The 27,085-nt window shown below is 38.6% G+C and overlaps 1 long non-coding RNA gene across 1 annotated transcript; it reads right to left on the bottom strand.

Annotated features, from left to right (window-relative positions):
• Window positions 1–12,699: 12,699 nt before the first annotated feature.
• LOC111540166 lies at window positions 12,700–25,322 on the bottom strand. The gene is made up of 3 exons (XR_002730907.1): window positions 25,221–25,322; window positions 15,216–15,390; window positions 12,700–12,765 (listed from the first exon to the last, which is right to left on the bottom strand). It is a non-coding gene; the product is annotated as an uncharacterized LOC111540166 (long non-coding RNA).
• Window positions 25,323–27,085: the final 1,763 nt, after the last annotated feature.

Below are 27,085 nucleotides of genomic sequence, written 5' to 3'. Positions count from 1 at the left end.
AGGTTCAATGGGTTTTTTAAATGGATTTTTAACATCCTATGGAATAAGTGGTTAAAGTACAAATGGAACAACTGACTCATGTGATTTACTCAAAACTTTCAGCATTTTAATTATGGCCAATTTCTAGATTGAACACTTCAGTAGATATATATGAATAAAGATATAAATGCATTATTAAGGTTAATGAAATAAGGACAGGTTCAGCTGCATACACATAATAAGTCACATTCTTTGTCATTTCAGTTTTGGTGAGGACAAGAGATGCCTATCTTTCTTCATCACAGGGATCCCTTCCTAATATTCTCTCCTACCATGAAGCACCACTGTGTCCAGAAGTTTCAGCAGCAGAGACTAAGCTGAGAATAAAGGAAATCATGGAGAAACTAGACCAGCTGACCCCACCCAGACCTTTCACCCACATGAACACCACCACCAGTGCTGCACACAGCACAGCCACCATCCTCAACCCTCGAGACACACACCACAGGGGGGACCAGCTGGACATCCTGCTGGAGGTGACAGACCACTTGGTGGGACATAGGAAGCAATACAGCAGGGATTTCCTGAGGGCCAGGATGTCCTCCCCAGTGCTGACGGCAGGTGCTTCAGGAAAGGTGATCAACTTCAACAGTGGCACCTAACTGGTCAGCTTCACTTTGTTCTGTGGGGGCCAGATACCCCTGTCTCTGCTGCTCACCCACCCCAGTGAAGGAGCGTTGGCTCTCTGGAGGACGAGACACCAAGACTGTGACAGGATCATCTTCACAGGCCAGTTTTCCAGGGGCACCTCTCAGGTCAATACTGATTGCACTCTGGTTTCAAACTCAAATGCTGGATTGTGCCAGTATCTGCATACCCAAGAAGCCTTCTACTGCTACTCAGGAGTCAGGGACCCACTTGAGCAGGCAGTCTGTCCTTTCTCAGATCTCAGCCTCGGTGCTGGGAGATCCACAGCTTTCTTCAAAGCTGTCAGACAAGGGCATTTACCTCTGCCAAGGTTTCTGCTGCTTTTTGTTTAGCTATGCCTTGTCCCCAGAGGTGGAGTCTACAGAGGCAGGCAGGCCTCCTTGTGCTGTGGTGGGCTCCACCCAATTCCAGCTTCCCAGTGGCTTTGTTTACCTACTTAAGCCTCAGCAATGGTGGGCGCCCCTCCCCCAGCCTCACTGCCGCCTTGCAGTTAGATCTCAGACTGCTGTGCTAGCCATGAGGGAGGCTCTGTGGGGTGGGACCCTCTGGGCCAGCTGTGGGATATAATCTCCTGGTGTGCCCTTTGCTAAGACCCTTGGTAAAGCAGAGTATTAGGGTGGGAGTTACCCAATTTTCCAGGTGTTGTGTGTCTCAATTTCCTTTGGCTAGGAAAAGGAATTCCCTTTCCCCCTTGCACTTCCCAGGTGAGGCGATGCCTCGCCCTGCTTCAACTCTCACTGGTCAGGCTGCACCTGCGAACCAGCACGAACTGTCGGACATACCCCAGTGAGATGAACCCGGTACCTCAGTTAAAAATGCAGAAATCACCCGTCTTTTGTGTCACTCATGCTGGGAGCTGGAGGCAGGAGCTGTTCCTATTCGGCCATCTTGGGCGTGCCCCTTGTTGCTCTTTTGAAGGGTTTTTTGTGTGTGTGACTCAATCTCCTTCACTTCAGCTCTGATTTGGTTATTTCTTGCCTTCTGCTAGCTTTGGGATTTGTTTGCTCTTGATTCTCTAATGCTTTTAGTTGTGATGTTAGGTTGTTAATTTGAGACCTATCTAACTTTTTGATATGGGTGTTTAGTGCTATTAATTTCCCCCTTGACACTGCCTTAGCTATGTCCCAGAGATTCTGGTATGTGGTATCTTTGTCTTCATTGGTTTCAAAGAACTTCTTGAATTCTGCCTTAATTTCATTATTTACCCAAAAGTCATTCAGGAGCAGGTTATTCAATTTCCATGTAGTTGTATGGTTTTGGGTGAATTTCTTAGTCTTGATTTCTAATTTGATTGTGATGCGGTCCAAGAGTCTGTCTTTCATTATTTCAGTTCTTTTGCATTTGCTGAGGAGTGTTTTACTTCCAAATATGTGATCAATTTAAAAGTATGTGCCATGTAGCAATGAAAATAATATATATTCTGTTGTTTCTGGGTGGAGAGTTTCATAAATATCTATTAGTTCTATTTGATCTGGTGCTGAGTTCAGTTCCTGAATACCTTTGTTAATTTTCTGTCTCAGTGATCTGTCTAATATTGTCAGTGGGGCATTAAAGTCTCCCACAGTTATTGCCTGAGAGTCTAAGTCTCTTTGAAGGTCTCTAAGAACTTGCTTTATGAATCTGGGTGCTCCTGTGTTGTGTGTATTGTATTTAAGTTAGCTAGATCTTCTTGTTGAATTGAACTCTTTACCATTTGAACTCTTTACCTTCTTTGTCTTTTTTATTTTGTTTGTTTTATCTTTCCTGGCTTAAAGTCTGTTTTGTTAGAAATTGGGATTGCAATTCCTGCTTTTTTTCTGTTTTCCATTTGCTTGGTAGATTTTTCTCCATTCCTTTATTTTGAGCCTACGTGTGTCATTGCATGTGAGATGGATCTCCTGAAGACAGCATACCAATAAATCTTTGTTCTTTATCCAACTTGCCACTCTGTGTCTTTTAATTGGGGCATTTAGCCCATTTACATTCAAGGTTATTATTGATATGTGGGGATGTGATTCTGTCATCACGATGTTGGCTGGTTATTTTGCAGACTTGTTTATGTGGTTGCTTTATAGTGTCACTGCTTTGTGTACTTCAGTGTGTTTTTGTAGTGGCTGGTAACAGTCTTTCCTTTCCATATTGCTTCCCTCAGGAGCTCTTGTAAGGGAGGTCTGGTGGTAAGAGATTCCCTCAGCATTTGCTTGTCTGAAAAGGATCTCATTTCTCCTTCACTTATGAAGCTTAGTTTGGCTAGATATGAAATTCTAGGTTGGAATTTCTTTTCTTTAAGAAATATTGACTATTGACCCTCAGTCTCTTCTCAGTTGTAGGGTTTCAGCTGAGAGGTCTGCTGTTAGTCTGATGGGTTTCCCTTTGTATGTGACCTGGCCTTTCTCTCTGGCTGCCTTTAACATTTTTTCTTTCATTTTGACCTTGGAGAATCTGATGATCATGTGTCTTGGGGATAATCTTTTTGTGAAGTAATTTACTGAGATTCTCTGCATTTCCTGAATTTGAATGTTGGTCTCTCTAGCTAGGTTGGGGAAGTTCTCATGGCTGATATCCTGAAATATGTTTTCCAAGTTGATTCCATTCTCCCCATTTCTTTCAGGTATACTAATCAGTTGTAGATTCAGTCTCTTTACATAATCCCATATTTCTCAGAGGTTTTGTTCATTCCTTTTTATTTTTTTGTCTCTATTCTTGTCTGCCTGTCTTATTTCAGAAAGCCAGTCTTCAAGCTCCGAGAGTCTTTCCTCTGCTTGGTCTATTCTGCTATTAATACTTGCATTTATGAAATTCTTATAGTATGTTTTTCAGTTCTATCAGGTCAGCTACATTCTTCTCTGTACTGGCTATTTTGTGTGTCAGTTCCTGCCATGCTTTATTATAATTTCTAGCTTCTTTGTATTGGGTTACAACGTACTCGGTAGTTCATTGAACTTCATACCTGTCCATATTCTGAATTCTACTTCTGTCATTTCAGCCATCTCAGCCTCAGCTGGGTTTCAAACTCTTGCTGGAGAGATGATGCAATCCTTTGGAGGAAAGAAGGCACTCAGGCTTGTTGAGCTTTCAGGATTCTTCGCACTGATTCTTTCTCATCTTTGTGGGATTATCTACCTTCAATCTTCGAGGTTGCTGACCTTTGGATTTTTTTTCCTTTGTCCTATTTGATGACTTTGAGGGTCTGATTGTGGTATAAGGCAGATTAAGCCAGCTGGCTTCACTTCTGGGAGATTTTAGGGGGCCAACACTCAGCTCCCAACTCCTGGAATGCATGCTTTAACTGTGGGGGACTTGTACTGGGCCTGACTTTGTTCTCTGGGCTGGAGACTGTGTGTGCTATTGCACTAGGGGTGGTATTGGCTTGGGGTGGCACAGGTCTGGGTGCCTTCTCTGTGCCCCACAAGCAAGAGTGATCACTCAGGGTGTGGGAGGATTCCCTGTTTTCTGTACAGGATCAGTGCAAGTGTGGGGCACTGGCTAGGTGGGGCTTCCTGGCTCTGTGCCAGCCAAGGATTTGTCTGCAACAACCATCACTGGGGGTTAGTGGGGATGCATACTACACTACTACTGGCAGGGCAAGTGAAGCAAAACCCACCCCTGCAGACACACATCAACCAAGTGATGTGGGGAGTTGCCATGGCCTCAGGGGAAGCTGCAGTATGGGGAGGAAATTTGCAGGCTGATGTGTGGCCATAGAGGCCACCTCTCTGGAGCTTTCCACTGGTCAGGCACAATCCACAGGCACAGAAGCTATAGTGTGGGCCTCCAGAGCCCCCCGAGACTGCCCTATAAGCAGGTAAGGCCAGGCTGGGGCCCTGTCAGGAGAGGCCAGTAGACCAAAGAGTGCTCAGGTTGGATCAGCCCTGTCTGATGTGCAAGACTACCCTGCAGAGATCAGGTCTGACAGTATGGACTTTTTCATTTATTGTGTTGGATACACTATGGATCTCTTCAAACTAGAGACCAGTGTTCTTAATTTCAGAAATATTGTATTATTATTTCTTTGATAATGGCCTCCCTGCCAATTTCTCTATTCTCTTCTTCTGTAATTCCCAATACTTCAAGATTGTATCTCTTGGATTTATCTTCTAAGCTTCTTAATTTTTAAACTTTATACCTCTTTATATTTTTGCTATATTTTCTGCAAAATTATCTTGACATATCTTTTGGCACTTCTATTGACGGTTTTTTTTGTCATCAATTTTTTTCATCTTAAAAAGATCCTACTTGTTCTTTGAATGTTCTTTTTCACAGAATTCAGTTGTTTCCTGGATACAACATTTTCCCTGATTTCTATGAATATATTCATTTTATTACTAATACACATTTTATTTGAAGTTTTATTTTATTCTTGAAATAGTCTCTGTCTCTTCTGGAGAGCCTTGAAGACACATTAAACCAGATCAAACCAGACCGAACCAGATCAAACCAGATCAAACCAGATCAAACCAGACCAGACCAGATCAAACCAGATCAAATCAGACCAGACCAGATCAAACCAGACCAGACCAGATCAAACCAGACCAGACCAGACTAGACCAGATCAAACCAGATGAGACCAGACTAGACCAGATCAAACGAGACCAGACCAGACTAGACCAGACCAAACCAGACGAGACCAGAGCAGACCAGACCAGACTAGACCAGATCAAACCAGACCAGACCAGACTAGACCAGATCAGACCAGATCAGACCAGACTAGACCAGATCAAACCAGACCAGACCAGATCAAACCAGACCAGACCAGATCAAAACAGACCAGACCAGATCAAACCACATCAAACCAGATCAAACCAGACCAGACCAGATCAAAACAGACCAGACCAGACTAGACCAGATCAAACCAGATGAGACCAGACTAGACCAGATCAAACGAGACCAGACCAGACTAGACCAGACCAAACCAGACGAGACCAGAGCAGACCAGACCAGACTAGACCAGATCAAACCAGACTAGACTAGACCAGATCAGACCAGATCAGACCAGACTAGACCAGATCAAACCAGACCAGACCAGATCAAACCAAACCAGACCAGACCAGACCAGATCAAACCAGATCAAACCAGACCAGACCAGATCAAACCAGACCAGACCAGATCAAAACAGACCAGAACAGATCAAACCAGACCAGACCAGATCAAACCAGACCAGACCAGACTAGATGAGATCAAACCAGATGAAACCAGACTAGACCAGATCAAACCAGATCAGACCAGACTAGACCAGATCAAACCAGACCAGACTAGACCAGACCAGACCCGACTAGACCAGACCAAACCAGACCAGACTAGACCAGATCAAACCAGACCAGACCAGATCAAACCATATCAAACCAGACCAGACCAGATCAAACCAGACCAGACCAGATCAGACCAGACCAGATCAAACCAGACCAGACCAGACCAAATCAAACCAGATGAGACCAGACTAGACCAGACCAGACTAGACCAGATCAAACCAGACCAGACCAGACCAGATCAAACCAGACCAGACCAGATCACACCAGACCATACCAGACCAGACCAGACCAGACCAGACTAGACCAGATCACACCAGACAAGACCAGGCTAGACCAGATCACACCAGACCAGACCAGACCAGATCAAACCAGACTAGATCAGGCCAGACCAGACTAGACCAGATCAAACCAGACCAGACCAGATCAAACCAGACCAGACCAGACCAGATCTAAACCAGACCAAACCAGACCAGACCAGACCAAACCAGACCAGACCAGATCAAACGAGATCAAACCAAACCAGATCAAACGAGATCAAACCCGACCAGACCAGATCAAACCAGACCAGACCAGATCAAACCAGATCAAACCAGACCAGACCAGACCAAACCAAATCAAACCAGACCAGACCAGATCAAACCAGGCCAAACCAGATCAAACCAGATCAAACCAGACCAGACCAAACCAGACCAGACCAGATCAAACCAGACCAGACCAGATCAAACCAGATCAAACCAGACCAGACCAGATCAAACCAGACCAAACCAGACCAGACCAGACCAAACCAAATCAAACCAGACCAGACCAGATCAAACCAGGCCAAACCAGATCAAACCAGACCAGACCAAACCAGACCAGACCAGATCAGACCAGATCAAACCAGACCAGACCAGATCAAACCAGAACAAACCAGATCAAACCAGACCAGACCAGATCAAACCAGACCAAACCAGATCAAACCAGACCAGACCAGATCAAACCAGACTAGACCAGACCAGACCAGACTAGACCAGATCAAACCAGACCAGACCAAACCAGACTAGACCAGATCAAACCAGAAGACACATTTGTCTACTGAGACTCAGTATTCACTGTTTTTCCACTCCTAGCCACTCTCAGTGGCTACATAAGTAAATAAATAAGTAAGCAAGCTGGGGATAATAATTCTCCCAGGGAAACTTAAAGGAAACAAATCAAACTCGGAATTCACACCCAAAAGCCAAACCACATAGGTTTTTCATGTAACGTCCTACCAATCATAAGATCACAATATAGAATTACACAAGAAAACCATCTACCATAAGCAAAAATAGAAGGATTTCATGGAATTCGATCTCCAAGAAATTCATATGCGAGTCATCATTGAAGACTATAAGCATTTAAAATTACAAAATAGAATCAAATCTATGTGAAAGAAGAAACTAGGAAAAACATCACACAGGTTGGCAAAAGTACTAAACAATAGTTCCAGATATGAAAAATATAGTCATTAAAATAGCAAATAACAGTAATATTATAAAGTCCCATAATCTTAGAAAGTCCCTAATCTTATAAATTCTGTGGATGGGTCAAACAGCATATTAGACAAAGATGAAGAGAGAAATAGTGAAACTGCAGATAGGCCTGAATAAATTACTCAGAATATAGTGCAAAGAGGATGGAAATATAAAATAGAAGGCTAGAGATATAAAGTATATAATGAGAAAGTCTAAAAAGAGCCTTTTTTGGGGGGAGTGGAGAGAAGAATTTGAAAAGATAATTAAGAATTTTCTATAAGAAATATGTGAATCCTTAGATTAAGATTCCCAATGAGTCCCAAGCAGTATAAAAAGAAGTAAATCTACACCTAGGCACAGTACAGAACACCCAAGAGATATAAAATGAGTCTAAAATTTCTTGTATTCACAATAGAATGAATGCTGGTACTTTTTCCTGAGATAGAGAACAATGAAAGAAGCCCAGTCTTTGGCTGGAAAGAACATGAACTTGATATGGGACATTTTACTTTGGGAAATCTCTGGGCTATCAAAAGTAGAAGCCAAGTAGTCCCTTGTGGAAAAATCTTCTTTCACATTATTTGTCTAAGACAGGGTTTCCTAACCATTGCACTATTGACATTTTGGGCTGAATAATTCTTTGTTGTGGGAAGCTGTCTTGTGCACTGTTACATGTTTAGCAGCATCTCTGGTCTCTACCCACTAAATGCCAGTTAGCACTCCTCCTAATTGTGGAAAACAAAAACTAGATATCCCCTAGAATACAAAATCACCTCTAGTTGAGAACCACTGGTCTAAGAGAAGATGGTGATTTGGTATATACAGTATCTACTGAGAAGCTACAGGTTTTTGTTTTGTTTGTTTGTTTGTTTGTTTGTTTTTTATGTTCTCATGGATACACTGAGATACTAACTCTCTTCCAAAGACCTTCTTTCCTCCAAAGCCCTTCTCTCTGATCTTGAGCCACAGTGCACTTCATTTGATAGCTCTCTTGGCTTTCTTGGAGCTTTTCTGATCCATTAGCCCTGGAATAAATAAGGCACTGACTTTCATAGTCCCAAAGATTCCTCCCTGAATCTTAAAGTCCCTATATTTGAACAGCAGAACAGTCATTCAGAATTAAATGGTTTTTGTAACTTGTAAAATACCTTAAATATACTACAATAACCATAAATATTATATTCTCTCAAGTTAAAAGGTCATTCAAAGATAACCTAAGATTTGTGGTGATTTCAATGCTTGAGGGAAAAACAGGCTAATTGTCTCTTCTCCTTTCTTGAGGGTTGATTCTGTACATTGAAATAATGCAAAGCTTTGAATCCACTGAGGGCTTAGAGAGTAACCCTAAGTCTGCTTTTTGCTGTAAGGGGTAGTGCTTAGAGCAATGGCTTCCAAATTGACTGGATGTCTCAGAATCACCTGGAAGAGCTTTCTAAAAACAGAAACTATCCAGTTTCTACACTGAAAATTAGGTCTGGGGTGGGGTTCCAAAATCTGTATTGTTTTAAAAAACTTCCCATGCATACTGCCAGGTTTCAGAACTACTTTAAAGAATGGACATCCCTACTCAGGTGAATAACTATTCGGCATCATTACTGACATGGCCCTAAAATAATGGTTTTCTGTGTTGTAAGTTAGAGCTGTTGTTAAAGATGTCAGCATATTCCTAAATAATTCATGGTTCAAAGAGAGTATCAAATATAGAAACCTCAAACTGCAAGTATAGAAACAGAATAGAAAGTCCAGAAAAAGACCAACAAAATACACTCAACTGATTTTCAACAAAGGCACCAAAATAATTCCATAAGGAATGGACAGTCTTTTCTGCAAATGGTGTTGGAACAACTGGATATCCAAATGGGGAAAATAAAAATGAACCCTGACTTCTCCTTCATACCAATTCATACCACTTCACACCAAACATAAAAATTAATTTGGGAAGAATGATGGGATCAAGCACAAAACTGTAAAGCTGTAAGAAGAAAACAAATTTACAATATTTATGTAGGTAAGGATTTCTTAAGTAAAACACAAAAAGCAATAACCATAGAAGAAAAAGTGACAAAAATGAACTGCAATAAAACTAAGATCTTCTATTCTTCAAAAGACACTGTTAAAAGGATAAATCACAAACTAGAAGAAAAGATTTACAATACATAAATATGACAAATAGCTTATATCCAGAATATGTGGAGAACGCTTACAACTCAAATAACAAAGAAAACAGACAACCCATTTTTTTAATGGACAAAAGGACTGAACTAACGCTTCACCCCACAAAAGTATATGAATGGCCAATAAGCACTCAAAAAAGATGTTCAATATCATCATCCATCAAGAAAATACAAATTTAAAACACATGATATGCTACTTTGTATCCAACAAAGTTACTAAAACTTAAAAGACAGACAATACCAATTATTAATATCGATGTGGAATAAGTGGAAATCTCATGCATTTCTGTACGTGTTATATATGGTACAAACACTGGAAAACATTTTGGCAGTTTCTGATAAAATTAACCATACCCCTTGGCCCAGAAATTCCAGTAAATACCCCAAAAATGAAAACATGTCCACAGAAAGATTTTTAAAGGAATTCCTATAGCAACTTTATGCATAATAGCCAAAAAACTGGAAACAACCCAAAAGTTCATCTAGAAACAGGGTAACAAATTGTGGTATAGTCATACCACGGAATGCTGCTCAGCAATTTAAAAAAAAAAAAAAAAAAGAATGAACTGCTGATATAAGCAACACTATGGATTAACCTCAAAATCACTTTGCTGAGGGAAAGAAGCCAGACACAAAAGAGCACATACTATAAGATTTCATATACACAAAGCCCAATAATCAATGAAATGAATTAGTAGTGACAGAAATCAGCAGCAGTTGTCCATGAGGAGTTGGAACTGACTGGAAGGTGATGGGAGACAACATTTCGGGTAATGAAAGTTTCTGCGTCTTGGGTGGTGTGTTGGTTACACAGACACATGTATTTGTCAAAACTCACCAAATTGTACAATTAACATATGTGCATTTCACTCTGTATAAATTTTACTTCATGAAAAAACTAATCTAATTGTACCCTTAAGATATGTGTATTTTATTGCTTGTAAATTATACTTATTTGTTACAAAAGCTTAAAAATGCAGTTACAGGCTATTAAATCTATAAAGACAACAAAATCTACAAATCAAAACTGATATGAGGACAAATATATTCAGAAGAAATTTTACAGTCATAAATATATTCATTTTAAAAATAGAAAATCAAAATGAATTTGAAAAATGGCAAAAAAAAAAAAACAAGATGAGAAACCTAAGATATCAAGAGAAATTATTAGAAAATAAAAATACATTTGATAAATACATCCAAGAGTTAATTTCTTTGCAAATATCAATAACATGGACAAACCTCTTATATATTTAAACAACAGAAAACACATTCAAAACATTAAAAGCACGAATTAGGCTTTATTCATAGATATAGAAGTATGTAACAATGGTATAAGAAATTTAAACACAGTAACCTAAGCTAAAAATTCTGAAAATAAGGATAAGACACATGATTTTCTAAAAACACGTAAACTTACAGAAAAGACTTGAGAAAACAGTTCATCTGGATATCAATAATCACGGGAGAAGTTGAAATTTTTGCCTAAGAAATAACTCCAAAAGCTGTAACATGTCCAGACAATTTTACAAGTGAGTCCTATTGAAGCTTCAAGGAAAGATAATTAACATGCAATTTAAGTTGTTCCAGAGCAGAGAAAAAGATGGCACACTTCCAATTCATTTTCCCAAACCACCAATACTCTAATACCAAAGCCCACACATAAATACAGCACAAAAAAGGAAATCACAAACTAATCTCACTATTAATATAAATAACATGCTAATCCACTAGCATGTTAAAAACACCAGTCAATTAATTAGTCACATCAATACCTCTGAAGATTAAAATTAATTATTTCAATAATTGCAAAGATTAAAAATAATTAAACTGAAAGCAATATTAAAATAAATACAAAAGCCTCCTGAAAATAGAAGAAAACTTCCTTAATCTAACAGAAAATAGTTATTGCATATTGATAGCCAATATTACGGTTAATGATAAAATATAGAGTGTAGTCTCATTAAATTCAGGAAGAGCAGTGTGTTCATTATATTTTTCTGTAAGTTATAGCCAATGTAATAAAGGACAATAATTTTAATCGATTATTTTGTAATTAATTATTATGGATACATAATAGTTACACACATTTATATAGTACATGTGACACACTGATACAAGCATACAATGTCTAATGATCAAATCAGGATAATTGGGATATCTATCTCCTCAAGTATTTATCATTTCTTTGTGTTAGAAACATTCCAATTTCACTCGTTCAGTTATTTTAAAATATACAACAAATTATTCTTAAATGGGGACAAATGACTCTCTGTTTTCAAGTGATTCTTCTCTATATGGAAAAACCTGAGTAAATAAAATGAAAATGTACTAGCAGAAGTCAGTAAGATAACTAGTTTAAAAAGATACAAAAGTCAGCAATATAGATACAGATAGTGACATCAATACAGATAATAGATAGAGACATAGATCTCAACGGTAATCACTTAAGAAATTTAACAGGAAAAAAGTTCCATCTTAAACAGTAATCAGAAACATGCAATACATAAGAAACATCCTAACAAGAAATGCAAAACGTCTTATATAATGAAAACTACCAAACTTCACTGAGGCCCAAAAAAGACAACCTGTTTGTTAGTACGTTTAAAAACATGAACATAAGGCAATTTAAATGAAGATACCAATGAAATCCTTAAGAAGTAAACTCAATTATTCCAATGTTCATGTGAAAGAATAAACAAGTTATAACTGACATAAATTATTTTAAAAGATGCTTAACAGCATAATAAAATACGTGGAATATCTTTGTATTTTACCAAATACAGTTGTTCATTGCTTAATAACAAAGATATATTCTGAGAAATGCATCATTAAGCAATTTTGTTGTTGCATAAGAGTGTACTTACACAAACCTAGATGGCATAGCCTACCACACACCTAGGCTATATGATATTGCCTATTGCTCCTAGGCTACAAACCTGTACAGCATTTATACTGTTTTTATGCTATATTTATACAGTATTGAATACTGTAGGCAACTGTAACACAATGATAAATATTTGTATATTTAAACATATCGAAATATAGAAAAAGTACAGTAAAAATATAATATAAAAGATAAACAATGGTACCCCTGTATAGAGTACTTACCACAAATGGAGCTTGCAGGGCTGGAAGTTGCTCTGACTGAGTCAGTGAGTGGTGAGTAAATGGGAAGGCCTAGGACATTACATACACTATTATAGAGTTTATAAACATTTGCACTTGCTGTACAAAAACACTCTTTTCTTTATATCTTTATTCTATAAGCTTTCTGCTAATTTTAAATTCTTTTTTTTTTTTCTTAATTTTGCTGAAAATTAAGACACAAACACACACATTACTCTAGGCCTACACAGGGTCAGGATCATCAATATCACTGTCTTCCACCTTCACATCCTATAAGACCGTGAGTTGCACAGCGGCAGTAACATGGGGGGGGTCATCTCCTATACTAACAATGCCCTCTTCTGAAATACCTCCTGCAGGACCTGCCTGAGGCTGTTTCAATAAGTAGAAAAAGTATATTCTGAAATAATAATAAGAAAGTATCATACAGTAAATACATAAACCAGTAACATAATCGTGTATTATCATTATCAATAATGTACCATACATAATGTATATATATGTTATACTTTTATATGACTGGTAGCACAGGTTTGTTTACACCAGCATCAGCACAAAGACATAAGTAATATTACACTACAATGTTATGACGGCTACTACATCACTAGGCAAGAGGAATTTTTCAGCTCCATTATAATCTCACGAGACCGCCATCATATATATGGTCCGTTGTTCATCAAAACATCATTATGCAGCAGCTGACTATCAAAATATACTATAAAGACACACATATTAGAGTAATTGGGTATTGTAACAGGGATAAAAAATCAAGAATCAGAACAAATTATATATAACAACTACTTCTACGATTAAAAAACAAAACAAAACAAAAAACGTTGAGGAGGTGGAACAAAATGGCCAAATGGAAGCCTCCTGTGATCCTCCCCCACTGCAGGAACAACCAATTGCACAACTATCCATACAATAAAGAACCTAAAGAACCAAAAATCAGGTGAGGGATATCACAGTACCTGGTTTTGTTTGTTTGTTTGTTTGTTTGTTTCTTTGAGACGGAGTCTCACTCTGTCGCCCAGGCTGGAGTGCAGTGGAGTGATATCGGCTGACTGCAAGTTCCACCTCCCGGGTTCAGCCATTCTCCTGCCTCAGCCTCCCCAGTAGCTGGGACTACAGGCGCCCACCACCACGCCCAGCTAATTTTTTTGTATTTTTAGTAGAGACGAGGTTTCACCATGTTAGCCAGGATAGTCTTGACCTCCTGACCTTGTGATCCACCCGCCTCGGCCTCCCAAAGTGCTGGGATTACAGGCGGGAGCCACCGCGCCCAGCCCACAGTACCTGGTTTTAACGTCATATTAAGGAAAGAGAAACTGAAGAGGGTAGGAACGACAGTCTTGAATTGCCTATGCCACCCCTTCCCCAGTAGCAGTGGCATGGGATGGAGAGAAAAATCTGTGCACTTGGGGGAGGGAGAGCACAGTGATTTGTGGGACATGGCATTGGAACTAAGTCCTGCCCTGTCACAAAGGAAAGCAATGTAGGACAGAACTCTCAGCTGGCACCCACAGAGGGAGCATTTAGACCAGCCCTACCAAGAGGCAAATTGTCCATCCCGGAAGTAAGGACCTGAGTTCCAGCAAGACCCACCAACATGGGCTAAAAATCTCTGGAGTGGGCTCCTAAATTAATTTGAAAGGCAGTCTAGGCCACAAGGATTGCAACTCCTGGGCAAGTCCTGGTGCTATGCCAGGCTTGGAGCCAGCTGACTTGGGTTACACATGACCAAGTGAGATACCAGCTGCTGTGGCCAGGACAGGGCTTGTGTCATCTGTCTCCCAACCCCAAGCAGTGCAGCTTGCGGCTCCAGGAGAGACTTCTTCCCTGTGCTCAAGGAGAGGAGAGGGACAAGTAAAGAGGACTTTGTCTTGCAACTTGGAAACCAGGTGAGCCACAGTAGGATAGGGCACCAGGCAGAATCCTACAGCCCCCATTCCAGGTCCTAGCTTCCAGACATTTCTAAACACACTCTGGGGAATAAGGGAACCCCTTGTGTTAAAGTGAAAGATCTAGTCCTGGCGAGATCCATCACCTGCTAACTAAAGAGCCCTTGGGCCCTGAATAAGCTAATAGTAGCCAGGCAGTATTCATTCAGGGTGAGACTCAGAGCAATGCTGGCTGCAGGTGTGACCCAGCACATTCTCAGATGTGGTGGCTATAGGAAGACACTGCTTCTGCTTGAGGAAAGAAGGAAGACTAAAGGGAACTCTGTCTTGCAGCTTGGGTACCAACCTGGTAACAGTGGGGCAGAGTACCAAGTGGGCTCCTGGGGTAGGGGCGGCCATGAGGAGAGACCCTTCTGCTTGAGGAAAGAGTGGAGAAAACTTTTGTCTTGTGGCTTGGGTCCAGTTCAGCCACAGTAGAACAGAGCACTAAGGTTCTCAACTAGAGTCCCTGGTCCCTGAATGGCATCTCTGGACCCACCAGCAGCCAGAGAGAACTCATCGCCCTGTAAGGAAGGACATAAGCCTGGCTGGATTTCTCACCTGCTGACTGTAGAAGCTCTTGAGCCTTGAATGAACATAGGCAGTAGCCAGGCAGTGGTCAATGCAGGCCTTGGGTGAGACCCAGTGCTGTGCTGGTTTCGGGTCTGATCCAGTACTGTCTCACTGGTGGTGGCCACAGGTGTGCTTGTGTCACTCCTTCCCCAGCTCCAGGCAACTCAGCATAAAGACAGAGATTTTTATTTGTTTGGGGGAAAGTAAAGAAAGAGAACAAAAATGTCTGCCTGGCAATCCAGAGAATTCTGCCAGATCTCACCCAAAACCACTAAGGTGGTACCTCTGAGTCTACAAGAGCCACAGTATTACTGCGTTTAGGGTGTGCCCTAAAGCCAATATGGCTGCAGTGACCAAAGACATCACAACATCCAAGTTCCTCTGAGTACCTGGAAAGCCTTCCCAAGAAGGACAGGTGCACACAAGCCCAAACCATGAAGACTACAATAAATACCTAACTCTTGAATGCCCAGACACTGAAGAACATCCACATGCATCAAGAACATTCGGGAAAACATTAACTTACTAAATGAACTAAATACACCGTGACATATCCCAGAGAGGAAGAGATACGCGACCTTTCAGACAGAGAATTCAAAATAGCTGTTTTAAGGAAGCTCAACAAAATCCAAGATAACAGAGAAGAAAGTCAGAATCATATCAGATAATTTATAAAACAGATTGAAATAATTAAAAAGAATCTAGCAGAAATTCTGAAGCTGAAAAAGGCTATTGGTCTATTGAAGAATGCATCAGAGTCTCTCAGTAGCAAAATGATCAAGAAGAAAGAATTAGTTAAGTTTGAATACAGGCTATTTGAAAATACACAGTCAGGGAGACAAAAGAAAAAAAAAATAAAAAAGAAAAAGGTATGCCTACAAGATCTAGAGTCTCCAAAGAGCATATCTAAGAGGTATTAACCTTAAAAAGGAGGTGGACAAAGAGATAGGGGTAGAAAGTTTATTCAAAGGGATAATTACAAAGAACTTCCCAAACCTAGGGAATATATCAATATTCAAGTACAAAAAGGTTATAGGATACCAAGCAGATTTAATCCAAAGAAGACTACCTAAGGCATTTAATAATTAAACTCCCAAAGGTCAAGGATTTACAAATGATCCTAAAAGCAGCAAGAGAAAAGAAACAAATAACATATTATGGAGCTCTAATATGTCTAGCAGCAGACTTCTCAGTGGAAACCCTACAGGCCAAGAGTGAGTGGCATGACATATTCAAAGTGCTGAAGGAAAAAACTTTTACCATTGAATAGTATATCCAGCAAAAATATCCTTCAAATATGAAGGAGAAACTAAGACTTTTCCAAACAAAAGCTGAAGGATTTCATCAATATCAGACCTTTTCTATAAGAAATGACAAAGGTAGTTCTTCAGTCTGAAAAAGAGGAGGTAAATGAGCAATATGAAATCATGTGAAGGTATTCACTAATAAGAGTAAAAACACAAAAAAGTACAGAATATTATAACACCGTAATTGTAATGTGCAAACTATATCATGAGTAGAAAGACTAAATGGTGAACAAATAAAAAATAATAACTACAACTTTTCAAGACAGAGACAGTATAAGATATAAATAAAAACAATAAAAAGTTAAAAAGCAAGGAAATAAAGTATAGTGTTCACATTAGTTTACTCTTTGCTTGCGATTTTGTTGTTTGCACAATCAGTGTTAAGTTGTCATGGGTTCAAAATGATGGGTTATAAGATATTATTTGAAAGCCTCGCAGTAACAAATCAAAAATCATACAACAGATATACAAAATAAAAAGCAAGAAGTTAAAACATATCACCTGAGAAAATCATCTTCACTAAAAGGAAGACAGGAAGAAGGGAAAGAAGGAAGAGAAGACCAGAAAGCAACCAGAAAACAAATAACAAAATGGTAAGAGTAAGCCCTTGCTTATCAATAATAACATTGAATGTAAATGAACTAAATTCTTCAATCAAAAGTAACAAGAGTGGCTGAAAGGACAAAAATAAAAAGACGAAATAATCTGTTGCCTACAAGAAACACACTTCACCATAAGACATACATAGACTGAAAATAAAGGGATGGAAAAGGACATTTCATGCTAATGGAAACCAAAAAAGTTTATAAGTATGAATAGCTACACTTATATCAGACAAAATAGACTTCAAGACAAAAACTATAAAAAGAGACAAAGAAGGGCATTATATAATAATAAGATGGTCAATTCAGAAAGAGGATATAACAATTGTGACTATACATGTACTCAACATTGGAGCACATACATATGTAAAACAAATATTATTAAAGCTAAAGAGAGCAAAAATCCCAATACAATAATAGTTGGAAAATTTAACACCCTAATTTCAGCATTGGACAGATCATCCGGACGGAAAATCAACAAAGAAACATTGGGCTTAATCTGCACTATAGATCAAATTGACCTAATAGATATTTAGAGAACATTTCATCCAATGCCTGCAGAAAACACAATCTTCTCAGCACGTGGATAATTCTCAAGGATGAACCATATGTTAGGCCACAGAAAAGCCTTTAAAGATTTTTTAAAAACTGAAATTATATCAAGTATCTTTCTGAAAACAATGGAATAAAACTACAAATCAATAACAAGAGGGATTTTTGGAAACTATACAAATACATGAAAATTAAACAATATGCTCTTAAATAATAAAGATCAGAGCAGAAATAAAATTCAAACAAAAAATACCAAATATCAACAAAATGGAAAGTTGATGTTTTTAAAAGATAAACAAAATAGAAAAACCTTTGGCTCAACTAAGAAGAGAGCAGACCCAAATAAATAAAGAAGAAAAAGGAGACATTAACACCAAAACTACACAAATTCAAAGGATCATTAGAGGGTTCTATGAGCAACCACATGCCAACAAATTGGAAAAGCTAGAAGTAATTGATAAATTCGTAGACACATAAAACCTCCCAATATTAAGCCATGAATAAATCCAAAATCTGAACAGGCCAATAACAAGTAATAACATTGAAGCCATAATAAAAAGTCTCCCAGCAAAGAAAAGCCCAGGACCTGATGGCTTCATTGCTGAATTCTCCCAAATGTTTAAAGAATGAATAGCAATCTTACTCATACTATTCCAAAAAATAGAGAAGGTGAGAACACTTCCAAACTCATTCTATGAAGGCCGTTTTACCCTGACACCAAAACCAGACAATACTATATCAGAAAAGGAAAAATAAAGGTCAATATCACTGACAAACATTGATGCAAAAATTCTCAAGAAAATACTAGCAAACCAAATTCAACAACACATTAAGATGATCTTTCATCATGGCCAAGTGGGATTTATCCCAGGCATGCTAGGATGGCCCAATATATGCAAATCAATGTGATACATCATATCACATACAAAAACCATATGATCACGTCGATTAATGCTAAAAAAGCATTTGATAAAATTCAACATCCCTTCATGATAAAAACCCTTAAAAAAACTGGGTATAGAAGGAATAGACCTCAACACAATAAAAGTAATGTGCCGCAGACCCATATCATATTGAATGGAGAAAAATCTTAAAGCCTTTTCTCTAAGATCTGGAACAAAACAAGCATGCCCAGTTTTACAACTGTTGTCCAACATAGGATGGGAAACCCTAGTTAGTGCAGTCAGACAAGAGAAACAAATAAAAGCCATCCAAACTGGAAAGGAAATTTTACAGCAATTAGAAAAGAAGAAGTCAAATTGTCCTTGTTTGTAGATGACATGAGCTTGTATTTGGAAAAACCTAAAGACTCCACCAAATAACTATTAGAACTGATAAGAAAATTCAGTAAACTTCCAGGATACAAAATCAACATACAAAAATCAGTAGCATCTCTATATACCAACAGTGAACAATCTGAAAAAGAAATCAAGGAAGTAATTCAATTTATAATAGTTAAAATAAAATTAAATACCTAGGAATAAATTTAACCAAAGAAGTGAAAGCTCTCTATAATGAAAACTATAAAACACTGACGCAAGAAATTTTTTTCACACAAAAAGGAAAGATATTCCATATTCATTGATTGGTGGAATCAATATTGTTAAAACGTCCATACTGCCCAAAGCAATCTTCAGATTCAACGCAATTTCTATCAAAATACCAATAACATTCTTAACAGAAATAGAAAAAAAACAAAAAAGACCCAGAAGAGCCAAAGCTATCATCAGCAAAAATAAAAGAACTGGTGAAATCACATTGCCTGACTTCAAGCTATACTACAGAGCTATTGTATACAAGACAGCATAGTACTGGTGTAACAAGAAACACACAGACCAATAGAAGAGAGTAGAGAACCCAGAAACAAATCCATATGTCTACAATGAACTCATTTTTGAGAAAGGTACCAAGAACATACATTGCAGAAAGAACAGTCTCTTCAATAAATGATGCTGAGAAAACTGGCTATCCATATGCAAAAAAATGAAACCACCGCTATCTCTTACCATAAACAAGCATCAAATCAAAATGGATTAAACACTTAAATCTAAGACCGCAAACTATGAAACGACTAGAAGAAAACACCGGGGAAACTCTCTAGGACATTGGAGTAGTCAAGGATTTCTTGACTATAATACATAATCACAGGCAACCAAAGCAAAAATGGACAAATGGGATCATATTCAAATTATAAAGCCTCTGTACAGCTAAGGAAACAATCCACAAAGTGAAGAGACAACCCACAGAATGGGAGAAAATATTTGCAACCTACTCATCTGACAAGGGATTAGTAACCAGAATATGTAAGGAGCTCAAACAACTCTATAAGAAAATATCTAATAATCCAATTTTAAAGTGGGCAAAAGATTTGAACAGACATCTCTACAAAGAAGACATACAAATGGCAAACAGTTATATAAAAACATGCTCAACCTTATTGATCATTAGAGAAATGCAAACCAAAACTACAATGAGATATTATCTTACCCCAGTTATAATAAAATGGCTTTTATCCAAAACACAGGCAATAACAAATACTGGTAAGAATGTGGAGAAAAAGGAACCCTTGTACACGCTGGTGGGTATGTAAATTAGTACAACCACTATGAAGAAGAGTTTGGTAGTTCCTCGAAAAACCAAAAATAGAACTATCATACAATCCAGCAATTCCACTGCTAAGTATATACCCCCCAAAAAGGAAATCAGTATATTAAAGAGAAATCTGCACTCCCATGTTTATCACAGCACAATAGCCAAAAGTTAGGATCAACCTAAGTGTCCATCAACAGACGAATGGATAAAGAAAATGTAGTACATATACACAATGGAGTACTATTTAGCCATAAAAAAGAATGAGGTCCTGTCATTTGCAACAACATGAATGGAACTGGAGGTTAAGTGAAATAAGCCAGGCACAGAAAGAAAAACTTCACATGTTCTCACTTACTTGTGGGAGCTAAAAACTTAAAACAATTGAACTCATGGAGATAGAGAGAAGGATGGTTACCAGACACTGGGAAGGGTAGTATGTTTGGGAAGTGGGGATGATTAATGGGTATAAAAATAGAGTGGATAAACAAGATTTATTATTTGATAGCACAACAGGGTGATTATAGTCAACAATAATGTATTGGACATTTAAAAATAACTAGAATGACTAGGTGTGGTGGTTCATGCCTGTAATCCCAACACTTTGGTAGGCCAAGGTGGGAGGATCACTTGAGGTCAGGAGTTCGAGACCAGCCTGGTCAACACAGTGAAGCCCCGTCTCTACTTAAAAAAAAAAAAAGACAAAAATTAGCCAGGCGTGATGGTGAGCACCTGCAACCCCAGCTATTCCGGAAGCTGAGGCAGGAGAATTGCTTGAACCTGGGAGGTGGAGGCTGCAGTGAGCCAAGATCGTGCCACTACACTCTAGCCTGGGCAACAGAGTAAGACTGTCTCAAAAAATAAAAATAACTGGAAATATATAATTGAATGGTTTATAACACAAGGAAAGGATAAATGCTTGAGGTGCTGGATACCCCTTTTACCCTGACATGTTTAATACACATCATATGTCCGTATCAAAACATCTCATATACCCCATAAATATATACACCTATTATGTGACCACAAAAATTTGAAATTTTAAAAAATATCATTTTGAATCAAAACTCTCTGGGAGGAGGAGGAAGAGTTATTCCCATTTATCAAAAAAGGACACTAAGGATCAAAGTGATAAATTAACTTGCTCTAAGTCACCCAGTTAGCACCCAGCTAGAAAATATTATTAACAGTGACTATGTCTCAGAGATAGAATTATAAATTATTATTTTTCTGCTTTTTTTGTCATTCTATAAACAGAAATAAGAATATTTTTGAAATACTAAAGTGATATAAATTTCATTTCCCATATGTCATGTTATCCTGCAAGTCCCACCTACCTGATCAACAATATTCATCATTTCAGGTGGAAAGAGAAGTGTTGCTCAGTTTACATGTTCAAACCAGAATTCTAGCCCGCAGAAACAGAAAAGACGTGAAAGCTAACTCGGTTTGTTTTTTAAGGAGAATAAAGGGGGTTTCTAATATCCCTTCATATATCATAGATCATAAATCAAGAGAGTCAAGTCTGGCCAACTTGACCAGAATCTTACAAAAAGCCAAGGAGTAGACAACAAAAAAGATATGGCACTCCCACTACCTAGAGAGGAAAAGTGGAAAGCCCTTTGGGCACGGGGAAAACAAGCCCAGAGAGGAGAAAGAAAAAGAGAGAGGGAGAGAGCACAGGCAGTCATCAAGGAGGTCCTCAGTTCTACCCTCCACATCCAAAACTTAGGGAAAGTACAACAAAAATACCCCAGATAGTTTAAGGCAATGCCAAAACTAAAGGGGGGACTTGAATTTCACTTTCCATTTGGAATTTTGATAACAGAATAACTTGCAGGATATATGATTCCATTAGTCAAGTGGAAAGGACGGCAGAGTTGAACAATACAAAGTCATAGGGGAGGGATATGGAAGAGGAGTGCTGCTGAGTCACATTAGGTCATCGGCATCAGTAGGAGCCCAGTGGGGGCTCAGTCATCAGTGAGACATTATTACCCAAGTTCTCCATGGAAGAGCAACCATCTTCTATTTCCCTTGACTGGAAAACAGGCCACAAGTTACAAAACCCATAAAAGCATCAATGGTAGATGCAGGAAGAATAGCATCAGACACTCAAAGGTGAGGTAGCATGAGTTACACATCAGCCAGGGTTCAGTGGGAACCAGCAGAGGGTGAGTCCTCTTGGGATGGAACTCCTACTATCACGAGGTGATGCAAGCTTCTTTCTCTGCCCAGAGACCAATCAGGGAAAGAGAAGAAGGAAGGGAGTGTGAACACAGGGGTATGGCAGGGAGAGGAATCCTCTAAGACTTTCCATTTTACTAACAAAAGAAATGTGGGAGTCATCTGAAAGACACCCTCTTAAACCATAAGAGACTATAGCCTGGGATGGGAAGTTTTACTTTTTCCCTGACACCATCAACAACAGGAACAATATTAAGCCAGACACAGAAAAGTTAGAAACCTATATATCTGAGTTTCAGTTGATCAATTTTAAATGTGTTATGTGTTTTTCCTAAGAACAGCGACCATGTGTTTAGTACTAAGATGTGCCAGGCACTGGGCTTAAGGCCTTGCATTTATACAACAATCTCCTAAGGCAGGTGCTATCATTATCCTTGGATAAAAGAGCAAACGGTGCTTTGGAAAACTTATGTAAATTTGATCAAGATTAGACAGCAAATAAGTGACAGAGCTAAGATTTGAACCCAACGCCAGAATCCTCTCACTCTAACCACTATGTAATACTACCTATATGTTATTATTATACTCATTTTTCAGATGTTTAAAGAGTCCAGATGAGTGACCCAAACAGCGAGTGGCAGAGCTGGGGTTTAAACCAAAGCAGTCTGGCTCAAGATATGTAATTGCTATTTCTTGAACAATTTAAGTATTTTTAACAAATCTATTTATTGAAATTGTAAAATCTTACTGTTGCTTTCATAACTTATGTTTATAAGGAATATACAAACTATAGATTAGGGTGGTAGTAAATGAAAAATGAAAAGCAAAGAGAACATAAAGTAAGTTTGGCAAGGTTTCCTAGGTAGAAACTTTGTGAACTACAAGCTCTAGGAAGTGAAGGAGGAGTAGAATTATTAGTAGCTGGATGCTGGGAGCAGTGGAAGGAACCTAATTGTTGTAATCCAATGATGAGCAATTACAACTAACAACTGGCTGAAAAAAAAATTCTGTGGATTGTACATTCTCAGATCTCTCAAGGCAACCACACCTCCTACTGGAACAAAGCTTCTTATGGAACGACACACATACAGAGTAGAGTAGTGTTGGAGAGCCAAAGTCTTAGTGTACTCAGATTCAAAATACAGTGGTGGAAGGCATGGGATTGACAGATTAGACAATGTGATAGTAGTTGACGGCATTATAGGGCTAAGGTGGCCATGCAAGACCTTAGTAGTTGCAGCTGTATTAACTAAGGCACCTCGCGCCTGCTTTCAAACAGGGATGAATAACTGAAGAAACATAATTGGCTGTTATGCAGGGAGGAAGGGAGAAAGAGGATATGTAAATGTTGAAAGTATGGTTAAAACTAATGAAAAATATGCTCTAAATCCCAAATTAAAAATCACGTTAGGATTGCTTTGTCTGTAAAGAGGAAATTGCCTAGGAATTTTTTCTGAAATTCTTTCATAAGTACTTAGGGTAACATTGAGACTGAACAGATAGTTCTAGTTACTTAACTCAGTTTATTAAACTACAGTTGTGACAAGGCCAGTGTCTTGAATATGGATCCCAGGTCAGCCAACTGCCTTGTTTTGGAGCTCACAGCTGCATTCCAAACCTCAGCCTCAATGCTGAGGAGCCTATACACTGCTGTGTTTTGTATTTGGATTTACAATAAGCTGTGAACTACTTAAGAGCAGAAAATATATTTTTTTCATCTCTGTATCCTCTCAACCTTGCATAGTTACTGACACAGTACAGGCACTCAATAAATGTGTGCGTGCCAGCCACCACTTGTTCAGGAGCACAAAATGAGAGACTTTAATCCATCTTTTGTACATTTCAGTTGAAAGATGGACTAAAGCCTCTTTCAATTTGTGTGTGACTATTCTTAATGGTACCTGTGCTATGTTCCTTCAATGCTGAGGTAGGAGGAAAAAATGGTTGAATCTTTTGCTACAGTTACTTGCAAGTGTATAGGAAGGGTGGTATATAAACATAGTGGTGTTGAATATTGCTTATGAGGGATATTTATTTTACCAGAGAGTGAAAAAGTGAATGAAAAGTACATAATTGAGATGAAGTCCTCAGTTCCCTTTAGAAGGGAGATAGATTTCAAAAATTTGCCAACAGACAGGATTAAACGCCCATCAATGACCATTTGAAAAGGAAGCTGAATTACTACATGGGAGATTTCTACACTGCACCAGTAGATTTACTACTTCCCAAAGGTTTTTAAATTACATGTCTTCTAACTTAACTTTAAAATTCAAGTTTAATTTTATGAATTACCTTAAATGTGATCTATGTTGTTGTTCTTACCTGGTGTCATTCACCTTTTAGATCTGTATTTTTTATTTTTAAAATGTCACTTCCTTTTTCACAAAAAAAACATTAAAAATATCTGCCCTCTTCACACGTTCTAAGGAAAGTGCTATCATTGCCATTTTAATTCATCTGAGCTAGTGTACTGCTCTTTTTAGGCAACAATGCTCTAAATTAAATTATCTTATGTGTTTTAAAACCTTACCAAAATCTGAGATGAGTTCCTTCTCTGTGCTAGGCTTACTTTGAAACCCGTTAGACCATGAGATAGAAATTTCAGGACACCAAGACACAAAAGACCAATCAAAGCTCTCTGATCATTCTTCTCAGGCAACAGTAAGTAATATTCAAATATTACATCACAGTTTTAAGCCTTCTGTCAAAAGTGGGAAACCTTCACCCCACCGCCCCACAGTAAGCTAGGAACTCACCTGGTCCTGAGAGTTAAACACCCAAGTTTTGTGGACACAACAGCACAAGGGTTCTGCCTCCTTTTATTCATCCCCTGGGATAGAAATAAAGGGACCTTAACAAACCCAGTCATAACTCTGGTATCTTGTTTGAGGCATGTCCCTCTCAGTCCCATGGTTGAAACATTAGAACAGCAGTCAAGCATCATCTCTAGAGATTTCTCAAAGGAACCTAACAAATACTGCCTTCCCTTGTTTTAATAAATATAATTTATTTTCCTGAAAAGGAGCATACTGTTCTGAAGTAACTTAAAATTAGAAAGTCACAAATTAATTATCCTATTTTTTTATTATGGTAATTGCAGAGGGATAGGATAGTGGGCTTCAGGTCCATAAAGGGTATTTAATAAAGGTCTCCCACAACAATAAAGTGAATACTTGAACCAATGGTTGCTGTATTAATTAGGATACTTTCAGTTGCTAATGGCAAAAACTTAAGTAAGTCAATTAGCTTAGGTAAGAAAGGTCATTACCACATGACTGGTAAATAAGGGATTCAAAATGACAGCTAGACTCACCTCTCACACAGTGTCATCAGAGCTCCTCTCTCTCCATTTTTCAACTTTGCTTCTGGTTGTGCGCGCCAGCTTTCTTCTTCAGAAAAGCTTTCACATGCAGGAGGAAAGGTGGCTGCCCATGGACCAGATTCATGTCTTTTTGGCTTAGCAACCACAATAGGAAAGAAAGAATTTTTTCCCCAACATTCATTTATCTATCCCAGAAAGAAATCTGTATGGGCCATGTGGCTACCCCTGAGCCAATCACTTGGCCAAGTGGACAAAGGCATGTGTCTATAATGGTGGGATTACAGATAGGGTGAAGGCTAGACAGTTCCCTGAGCACCACTATATTTATATACCACCCTACTCATACACTTGCAAGATTTAGCAGGTATATGGCCAATACAATCACACATTTTAAAGTGACAGATGCTTTCCTTTGCAAAAAAAAAAAAAAAAAAAAAAAAAAAGCTATTGTTTATTTTTCACCAATATTAAGTTTTTAAAAACTTATTATGGAACTAGATTACTTAAAAATCATGTATCTCAAGATGCAAGAAAAACATTCACATTCAGTGGAGAAGACATCGACTCCCATTTATCACTCTGAAGAGCTTCTCACTGAAAGATGAATTTTTTTTTTTTCTTTTGAGACAGGGTCTCACTCCGATGCCCAAGCTGAAGTGCAGTGGCACCATCTTGGCTCAGTGCGGGCTTGACCTCCAGTGCTCAGGTGATTCTCCTACCTCAGTCTCTGGAGTAGGTGGGACTACAGGTGCACACCACCATGCCTGGCTAATTTTTGTATTTTTTGTAGAGACAGGGTTTTGCCATGTTGCCCAGGCTGATCTAAAACTCCTGAGCTCAAGCAATCCACCCACCTCAGTCTTCCAAAGTGGTGGGATTACAGGTGTGAGCCACTCCATCTGGCCTAAAAGATGAATATGAACATATCACCCAAGAAATTGACCTGGTAGCGACAGACAACCCAGTCATTGTCATCACCCTTTCCTATCAATGTTTTCATCTACAGGACAAAAGGCCATTGAGGGTCTGCTCCTGAGAAGTTCAGACACCAAAGTGCGATGGAAAACATGAGAGATGTCCATTTGGAAGGAGAGGGACTTGTTGCTTTTGTGGCTATAATAACTCTCTGATCCTAAAGAATATTTTTTAAGTGCTCAATGTAAGTGTGACTGGTCCCTGGACTAGAACCATACATGTAGCACTAAGAACATCCACCCTCCAGAAAATGTGATTGGAAAGGATGCTGCAATGTTTTGAATGTGCTTCGGCTAAATTAAAAATACAGAAAATCACCAGGGA

The sequence above is a fragment of the Piliocolobus tephrosceles genome, chromosome 13, assembly GCF_002776525.5.
Source record: "Piliocolobus tephrosceles isolate RC106 chromosome 13, ASM277652v3, whole genome shotgun sequence".
NCBI classification, from domain to species: Eukaryota; Metazoa; Chordata; class Mammalia; order Primates; family Cercopithecidae; genus Piliocolobus; species Piliocolobus tephrosceles.
This window is presented reverse-complemented; position numbering and strand designations above follow the sequence as displayed.